The sequence below is a fragment of the Lepisosteus platostomus genome, chromosome 7 (genome assembly GCF_059453375.1).
Source record: "Lepisosteus platostomus isolate fLepPlt1 chromosome 7, fLepPlt1.hap1, whole genome shotgun sequence".
NCBI classification, from domain to species: domain Eukaryota; kingdom Metazoa; phylum Chordata; class Actinopteri; order Semionotiformes; family Lepisosteidae; genus Lepisosteus; species Lepisosteus platostomus.
The window spans coordinates 51,823,716-51,834,003 of NC_142617.1; positions in this window are offsets into that span (position 1 = coordinate 51,823,716).

Genomic DNA, 10,288 nt, shown 5'->3' on the forward strand with positions numbered 1-10,288 from the left:
ATTCTACCAACACATCCACTCCCCACCTTTCTGCTCTCAAGGGACAAATGTCGTCAGATTTTCAATATCGGGCAAGGAGATCACTTTCAGAGTCAAGACATTAGCCTGGGGGTGCTATTTCACTGGGGTGCATTCCTCCTCCCAGGTGGCAGAGGGTTGAGCGTGTTTGTGAGGTCCCTGGAGGAAGTAGAGAAATTATTATATGCAATGTTGTTATGAGGAATAATTGAGACACCCAGTGGAAAAAACCCTGAAATCCATGCAAAGAACATGCAAACTCCACAGGCACCTGGGCCAGAATCTTGGGATTTTAATAACGTGCATAACTTGACAGACAAAACAGAGAAAAGGACAGGGAGCTTTTTGGTAAGAAATGTTTTGCCTCCCGATTGCTTAGAATGCAGTTACACTCCAGTCTGGGTGTGGGACAGAATCATGAATGGCAAAGGTACTATTAGTTGTTCATCACAAGAATAAGCTGTTCTTTCTTGATGGAACCTTTGACCATCGCCATTATCATTGTAAAACACTGTTTTTGCATTTCCACACTACACTACCAGGAATTGCTATAAAGGGATCTAGAGCTATCCATGTGGGATGCCAATAATCAGATCAATGGACATTAAAATCCTATTTTTTTCCAGTCCTGAGCATTGTTTTGCACTCAACGGCAACAGGAAAAATGTGGCTTGCCAAATTCGCTTAACACAATCACATATCATAGGGAAAATATGGGGGGAATAATCCTGCCACAATAATGACTTGGCAGAGGAATAATAGATATGATCCAAATCGTTCTGAGAACAAGGCTTCTACCAACACTAGACATGCACAATTACAGTCAAGACAGCGCCAAGTAGGAAATATTACACAATTTGCATTTGCTTTAATGTCATATTTAGGGAAGTTATGAGACAATCTGTAAAAAAGGATTGTACTAGGAATATGGTTATATTTCTAACTAAGTCTTTACTAACTGTAGTGCAGCATACATGGGCAAAATTCCTCTGTTATCTCACACCCAAAGCTTGTCTTTTAAAAGAGGAAAACTGAATAAAATAATTGTATTTCTATGACATTACAAGCAGTATATTTACATATGGTAATACTGTTAACCTTTAATGCCCATTAGTTAATAATTTAGTTTGATGAATTGAACTGCTGTCTCAGAAGACGTTCCACACCAATTATACAGAGCTAGCTTAAACGGTGAAATCTGTTTTAGCAATCTTGATAACTATTATTCTGTGTTTGGGGAAACATGTGGAGTCGGGAGTCAGTGGCCTTCGTGGTTCTGTGCAGGAAAACTGGTCTTGCATCAGTAAGCTCAAACAGAATTGAAAAACATATATTACATTGAAACTGCATCTGATCAATTTAAATAGCTCCATGGCATTTTCATTTTCAAAATTTTAATTTAAAGATACACACAGAACACAAGAAAATACAATGTCACAAAACACATTTGTTCATTGCCTGATCCCATCTCTACAGTACCTGCAGTGGAACCATCCTTTAAGCAAGACCAAGATCTTGATATGAGCCAAAATGGTCCTTTTGGTTATTTTTCACTAACCAAAATGGAGGTGATCTTGGGTGCTCAGACAATCCTCTGCCCCAAGTTGTTGTTTTTCCTGCCAGTTTCACTTTTAAGTGATTTTGTTCTGGTGTTTCTTTAGTTTTCTCACAAGCCACTTATCACTAAGCGTCATTATCCACAACAGAAATACACATTTTTCTGTTCTATAGGATGCTAATCCACAACAGGCCTTCATTCCTAGAGTTCATTAGGGCATACAGGAGGTAGTATTGTATAATGCTATAGGCCCATGTCCCAGAGGGGGTGTTGGCTATTGGAGACACCGTTCTTGAGCAAAGCCCCGTGTTTTGCTCCAATTGCCCAATAGCAGCTATATTCACTAGAGGGTATAGCCGGAAATGGCCTATTGCCTTCCGTCCAGATGGACTCTATTTGCTAAACGGGGACTGCGATAAGCTGAAGCATTATGCTTATGAAGCTTGTGCACATGAAAGAAAGCAGTGATGCGTGTCCTTTGGGCAGCAAAAGGAATAAAATAGTTTGAGACAGAAAGATCCTTGCTGTACTAAAGCCCCCTCTGTGTCTTTATCTGGGAGCTGAGGCTGCCCTCCATCGCCCGTCTTACCATGTGCCAGGGAGTGAGGGGGCGCAGCGGGCCCCCCAGGGGCTGTCAGGGGAAAGGGGCGTGTGCTTCGACGCTGGCAGTGACGCGGCCATGCCCTCCTCGCCCATGCTGTGTGCGAAGGGCAGGACAGGAAATCGTTCTCCACACAATCACAAGCTCCCGGGCTCACAGACAGGCTCAAGTTGTCATAGATATTTTTACTCTATATGGCTGCTTTGCAGATGTTTCACATAAATTTCTTTTCGGGGTTTTTTTTCCCTTCCCGCTTCCCTGCCAAAAGCTCCACTGCATCTCAGGGCAACTGTTTCAACTTTGTCCCCCCCTTTTTGATATTTCAATATAGGAAATGCCGTGCACTTCAAAAGAAATGAAAACGAAAAAAGAAAACTCCAGAACAGGTGGCTCTTTCCAGGCAGAGATTACTCTGCCTAAAGTAAACAACTCTAGTGAAAAAAATAGTTCCGTCCCATAGAAAAACAATCTTAGAAAAGTTTTCCTGTCCAGTTGCTCCAAAGCCATTCTGGCCTGCTCTCCTCCCTCGATATACAGAACCTTTCCAAACTGGCAGTTAAAAACCCAGACTAGCAGCTGCATGGTCAGGAAACAGCCCCGCACTGCACACAGTTACGGTTTTTGTTTTGTATTTAGTATTTTCATCTTTTGTTGCTCAAATGACATATAATCACAGAGCAGTTCTTAGTTCTTAGGAAAAGCCCAGAAATCTGTTCTAAGCTCATGCTGATACTCCAGTTTGTGAGCACTCAGACATCTGTGGTCATATTGGTAGTGTGGTCACCCCTCGTGCAGAGATTAGAGTACTTTCCTCTTTCCTAGTGGAGCCTAGGGAGTCTGTTCTATGGAGTCAGGTTCTTCCCAGCTTGGAGCAGTGCGATTTTAATCTCCAGCCATGAGGTGTCAGTGTGGCACAATGATTATAGTATTACTAAAACTGTTGACTTTAGACCTAATATAAAACAGATGGGAACTTTGCTGTGGGCAACCACCAAATGTAGCAAATTCTCATTACATAGTCTGCAGTTGAGTCTGTTTATTTTCATAAACCTGACCAAAGCTGGCTGGCTGCAGTCTTACCACCAGTTCATAATAATGTACATTTGATGTTTGTTGTCATGCGTAATTCTGTTTGCTGATTGCTAGATGTTCAGCGTCTTTCAAAGTAATGAAAAACAGACGTCATTTTGTTTTGCCTCTTTGAATGATCTGTCTTGCTGAGCAAACCACAAGCCTGTTATTTAAGCCGCTATTGCAAGATCAAGCACAGTGGATGGTATAAACTTGGGATGCAACCGTCAAAACTTTGGGGTTTTCAGGCTGACGGAATTGAGATGGGCAGGACTGGGGCGTGGGGGGAGGGAGGGGGTTCAGGACGTGCAGGTAAACGCAGTGCAAAGCAGCAGGGTCAGTCTAGTGAGAAGTCCGGATTGAAAAAGAGGGGGCCGTGGATTGGCAGGGGACACAGATGATCAGATTGTGCTGCCACTAACTGCTTCTGATCTAGATGTCTGCTCGCACCTGTTTGCTTGTGGCTGCCATGAGCTGGAAAGCATTGCCCCTGCTTCCATTTCCAACCCCTTGATCCCCAGGCTCAAGCATGGAGGCTTGTTAACGTTCTTGGGTTACTCTTCAAACACAGGACATATCATCGCTTATGTCAAGTCCCTGCTTCCTGGTTTTCATTATAATGTTGTGCTGTTTTTTCACTTTGCCCTTTTCCTATTCAGAAGCTCCATGATATAAAAATTCCATCTTCAAAACCTCCACTCTGAAAGCCTGGACTTGTTGCCCTGAAGCGGTCTCAGAGTCTCATAGTGCTCCTCCCATATAACGTCTGTAACAGGACATTGAAAAGCCATAAACATCTCATTTTATATAGTTATATCATACAGGTGATATTCCCCAGAACTCTCCCTAGCATTACCAAAATGCATGTGTTGTTTTTGGCATAGTTTGGCAATATGTTGAAGAGTCTTGCATGGCCTGTGGCCCATGGTTTGCCCTCTGTTAGCTGCCTGTGATCTTGATTCCTTGCTGTTAATATGACATTGGAAATAATGCCACGTGCTGGTCTGTCAGTCTGCTCCCTAAGCACCCAGGAGAGTGCTGCTGTAGTTTGAGAGAGTACCTCCCTGTGCACTCCAATTAAGAACTGTCAAGTTCCATGTGCTCTGGTGCAGCCATTGCAGCTGCCTTTGTACCACAGGCTGCCTCCATCACAGGGGCTGACAGCTCAGCACGATGATGAGGGACAAAATGAGAACAGAAATTAAAGCCTCCAGGCCGGATCATCTGTTTCGAAATATAGGCCTTCTTTTCGGCAGAATGCACCACAGTGCGCCTATGATCAGATGATTTAATACTGGATACTGGTACTCAGCAGAAATAGCACAGCATTGAGTGCTGTACATGTGTCACTAAAGTGAGCTACTTTATCTGGCTTAACCTAATTTGCTTAATAAGCTAAAAACTCTTGGAAGTTTACGTTTGCACTGATGTTTGGAGAATTTGAATATCCGGGGTGCCTTTAGTTTGTCCTGGGTGTATTGATTAGGATTAAGAGTTAGCATGTCTGGTGTCAAATCAGGGTTGATGTTGTACTACAGAGCTGGAGACACCTGACAGCATCCACTGGCTTAGAAAACACTGCTGCGTGTGGCGGTCTCTGACAGGAACAATTTTATTGCCAGTGAAGGGAATTTGAAAGATAACATTATATAATTTTCAATATTTTTGTACTAATGTTGTATTATTTATTTTAAAAAGCAATGTCATTGCCTTTTTCTTTTTTAAGAGAATGAAACAGTTATTGGACTAATCTCTGCTCAGCCGTGCGTGTTATTGAGGAGGACAGATTGGTGCTGAATGAAGCTGTTAGCTGCAGTTAAGCAGATTTATTTAAAGGTGCTGGGAATCACAAAATAAACACGATAACCACTTCTGTTTCACAGAAATAAAGTGAATATCCGCTGCCAACAGCCACCTCTTTAATACTTCTTTGTGAAGATCAATTTGTTAGGGTTGTGCTCTTTTGAATACGGCTGCATTCAGTTCTTTAAGAACTGAATCTTGAAACTATGAAAATTGTATCATAAAAGAGAATGAAAGTAAAAAGGGAGAGACACGCTGTAAATGTATTAACGCCTCCACTTCAACTTTGAGTTTGAGTTACTGTGCCTTGTGATCACTTTGACTTTGAAATTGCTGTGCTGTATGTGCAGGGATGATTTTGTAATTGATTGGAGCTATTAAACGGTTTAACTTTAGCACCACATCATTATCACAAGTGAAAGTACTCCCGAAATATTTACGGCGTGATTGTAGTGTGGTACATGGTGCTGCAACTATGGCTGACATTTTACCATTGTCTGAAACTAAAGATGGATGTAGAATGACTTGGGTCAGCTTTCTGTAATGTCTGTGCTTTATAGTGTCATGTTGCAGAATCAAAACAAAAATGTCACGATCACTAGTGAAACCCAATTCTCAGTGCTCTGTTAATGGCACCTTGCTTGTTTCAGGTTATCCTCAGATATCTAATGGAGATGTCTTCAGGGAGCTCTCTCTGAGCGGGTATCACGTGGGATTGGTCACTTTGCTCTGCTTTCACAATGAGAATGGAGGGTTACTAGGTCTGCAAGGGTCAGTGTTATCTGGCACGGTGGGGGAAGAAAGATTTTCACCCCGTTTCTGACATTTTATGTCGTTGGAACACATTTCATACAGCATGAGATTTTTCAGGACCCCTCTGGGTCAACAGTTTAGCTAATTTTTTTCGGGTTATAAACAAAGTCTGCTTTCAATTACTTCTGTGAAATTGCTTTACAGGATCCTATGCATGATTAAATATTCATTATGTTAAACTAGGCAGCATTTCTTTGTATATAAATCCAGATTAAATTTAACTGGCACCCTGCCGGAAGCCACATCAGATGGATTCCTGGTGTAGAAAGAAAAAAGCTGGAAATTTCCTCGGCAGCTTCTTTCTCTCAGCTGTATTTGTTTTTCTTCTCTTGTAAATGACAGCTTGCTGGGGATATTTCTCCCACCTCTTTTATTTGGTCGCTGTGCTCTGGCACATATGGGACCTTCCACTGAAAGGGGGGAGATGCCGGAGTTTTGCGGCGGTCATGGGAAAAACAAACGTGTGCCGGTCTGTCCGACAGCGAAGGGCAACGCGGGCTGATCCGAAACTCCAGCTCTCCAGAGGCAGCCAGAACAGCCCCCCCACTGTGGTCAGAGGGAGGAAAACTGAGGACAGAGATTCCTGTTTAAACAAAGCCAGGCCCTGAAAAATATTTACCCAATGTTTAATTCCAAGCAAAATTTTACTTTGTGATTGAAAAGATTACCTTAAAGACCTCATGGAAAATTAAATTCAAAAGTAATTGAAATTCCTTCTTGGATTCACTAAAACCATGTTAGCGTGAGCCTGTGTTTATTTATTTAGTAAGCATACAAGGGATTAGGTCATGTTGACACAGAAGTTATTCGCTGTATCTTTTGTTCGGGCTCCTGCTGCAGATGGGCAAGGGGGAAGAAATTCAAAGCAGCTGTGTTGTTTCTCTGGGAAAAAAAAAACAATAAAAACACCAGAAAGAAACAAAAAAAGGCACACGCAAAAAAAGCACTCCTTCATTTTTTGATGCTGTCAAACAGCCAAGCAATATGTTGAATAATTTGCTACCATGTTTGGTTTTCATAGAGCCGGGCAAGGGTTTGTGCGGTAGCTGTAGCAGGAAGCTCATTCATCACTGCTACATTCTGGCATTGAGAGCTCCAGCCTGTAACCTTGCACTAATCTCAGAGTGTGCAGGGCAGCACTCGGAGAGATACGGCCCGTGACCTTCGCTGACTGATCCAAGAAAGGCTGTTTGAAGAAAGGGAGAGGTCTACTGCAGCCAAATAATTCTCAAGTGCTCCGATATACAGTTCGTTGTGAAACCGAGCCGAGGCCATACCGTCTCAACTTGATATAAGAATAATTTAGCTAAAGTTGGAGATAATGATGAAAGACACTTTTACAGTCATAAATCTAGACAGTTCCCTATTATTTAATCTGATGGGTGTTTCCTAATATTTTGGCCAGTGCATGCATAACACACCTCTTGTACTCTTTCGTACTCTTTCGTACTCTGTCGTATTCTTTCGCCACACAGGCCTGACCTGAGAGGCTGGAGTAGCATAATCAAGATCACAGACCTGAAACCTGCCAGAGCCTGCCTGAGGTCAGCAGAAACAACAGGGGGAGAGGACTCTGTTCAACTTGGGCTGCACGGAAAGTCTGTGCCAGTCGGCCATTGTAGTGCTTTTCAGGAGATGTTTATTCAAGGCTTTTTCTTATTCAAGTCTAGCACAGAGGTACTCCACAAACGAAAATAACAATACTAGTACTTAATTTCAATTGAAACAGTCGGTCTCTGTAGTTTAAACTCACAGCTAGTTGTAATCAGCTTTACTTCAGCTTCCTGTGTGTTAAGATAGATCAACATTGAGGGACAACAATGACCTGAAAGGCCAACATACATGCAAATAAATGTGTGATGTTAAGAGATGGAATTATTTTTTGAAAAAGAAGAAGTCATATTTTATTTGCAAATAAGGATTTTTTTTAAATAAAGGGACCAGGATAAGGCAGAATGGATATGATCGAGGCTAACTATGTGATCGTTCAAGAATTATTGGATCAATAAGCTATTAATGAGCAACATGGTCACAGTGACCTCTGTGTTGTAATCTTCCCCCTTACAAAATTAATCTGAGGAAAAAGAAGATGGGCACTACATGTAGGTTTTCTGATACATGAAGCCAAGTTTTCAGTAGCCTTGGTTCACAAGAAATATGAAAAAGTTTTACTTTACTGCTCCTATTAAAATGTCGGAAGCACATAAAGCACTCTGGAACAGCCCCTGATCCCAGACCCTTGCCATTACTCCATCTTTCAGTCAATCATTCAGAAAGGCCTTTCTCCACAGTGTGCAGTTATGCTGTGTGTGAGTGTTTAATAATTAGTATGGCAACACGAGTAACCACATTGCAGCGAGAGCATACCTAATCAATATACCTTTTATGCTGAACACAATTTTGTCTTTTTTTTGGTCTTATGGAGAAGGTGCAGGGTTATAAGATATGCACAAGAAGCATTACATGCATACATATGTATCTTACAAGGAAAAGCTTTCAGGGTTATAATGTGTTTTAAGAGCAAGTAGTCGCTGTGGATTATGGGAATGTGAATATTAATTAGCTCTGAATTTTCACAACAGCAAAATGCAGAACGATCTTAATTGACTTTATATATACAAAGCAGACTTAGATGTTTATGTCAGCAGCCACAGACAGATGTTTCGCTCTTATTAAGGCTCATCAGCGAGGCATAGCTAACTTTAACCATACTTTAACCAGTGAGACATACTCATACTGTACATACAGTGTTGGCCTAGCATGAAGCAATTTCTTTCAGGAAGTGGAAAAGTCATATGTAATCCTACAGCATGCTGAGAATATTTGTGGTCCGTTTGATGAACACATTTCCTGCCTTCATCCTACCGTATGAAATTAAATTAAGAAAATGTGGCTGACGTTTTATGTTGTGAGCAGGCACTTACCCTTCAGCGTGAACACAAACATACCGTTGTGTCCTGCAGTCACCTGCTGCGTCTGTCCCTCACAGTAATCCCCCTCTGACTGTACCTGTACCTCTCAACCAGCATGGCCACCACACCAAGGGTTAAAGCGCCAGCTCGATGGCTGTTCACATTGGATATTAAGAACAATGACAGTACAAGGGGTTTTCCATTATCTGAATTAATCTAATTACACCGGAGAGTTGGGTTACCTTAATGGTGCTTGTACAGTCAATTATCTAAATTGCTCCATTTACAGAACCTGAAAATGTTCAGATGCTGTGAGTGGAACTCATGAGAGGAGCTCAATAAATCCTGATAATTGTCAATGTTAATATACTTGCTAATGAGGGGGGTCTAGGAGAGTAATTGGAGGTTATCATCTGTGGAGATATGAAGGATGTACAGACGGGGAGGTGACTGGTACACACAAAGTGGAGGTTGATCAAGCCCATCCAAACACACACATCGCACACCATAGAGCCCTAGGATATCAGAGAGGTGTCTGCTCTGTGGGGATACAGTGGACAAAAACAACACTGAGTAATTGGGTTTAGGGTGTAGTTTAACCCACTGATATGGGCTTTGTCTAACTTTGTGACACCTGAAGAAGGCTCCACGGCCGAAACGTTGTGTTCTCTTTCTTCTTTTTTTCAGCATGGAATAAACCTATTACTTGTTCCTTTGCAGCATACGCATGCTGACGTAGCTACCCACCTGAACTACTTTGTCTAACTTTGCTTACTCTGTGTGACTGTGTGCTCATATTAGTCTGTTGGTTAGAACCATGATGGGTGTATTGTATTCATCTCATGCAGGAGCAGAGTATTCAAAGTATAATGTTTTTAATCTCATCGTGTGGCATTGATTCTCCTTGGTACCCAGCTACAGTTAGACAGCACTTCAGCAGCTTAAATAGATTTAGATCCATGTATTATTCTTACAAATCCATCTATGTGTCTTTACTAAAGATTGTATTGTAATGTATCATTTTGTTTTTTCTCCTGGTTTAATTTGATGAATATGCTGTTTTTTAACTTGTTATGCACGAGTTGAGTTTATTTATTACTGTTTAATGCTTTGAGTTTTTTAAAAAGATCTTGTGAATGGGAGTAGGGTTTAGGGCCTGGACCTGTACCTGGACGGTCGTGGGTTCGATTCTCAGGTGCTTTTCTGCTGCTGTACCCTGGAGAAAGGGACTGCACTCAGACGGCTGCAGTGTGTAAAATACATGGCTGTGAAAATTGATGTGCATTTACGTTATTTAGGATAAAAGCAGTGGCCACATAAATTAATCTGTTTATAGTGCTTATAAACAGCATGACCCCTGTGCATGCAGCATGCGTGAGGGAGGCATTAGGTATCTCACTAAGAAAGGTCTCTGCTTTTCATTGAGAAAGAATTTCCTTGACCAGCGAATGGTCTGGTGAAATATGGTGTGAAAAATGCTTTCTCCCTCAGTGGCTTCACATCCAGCACTCT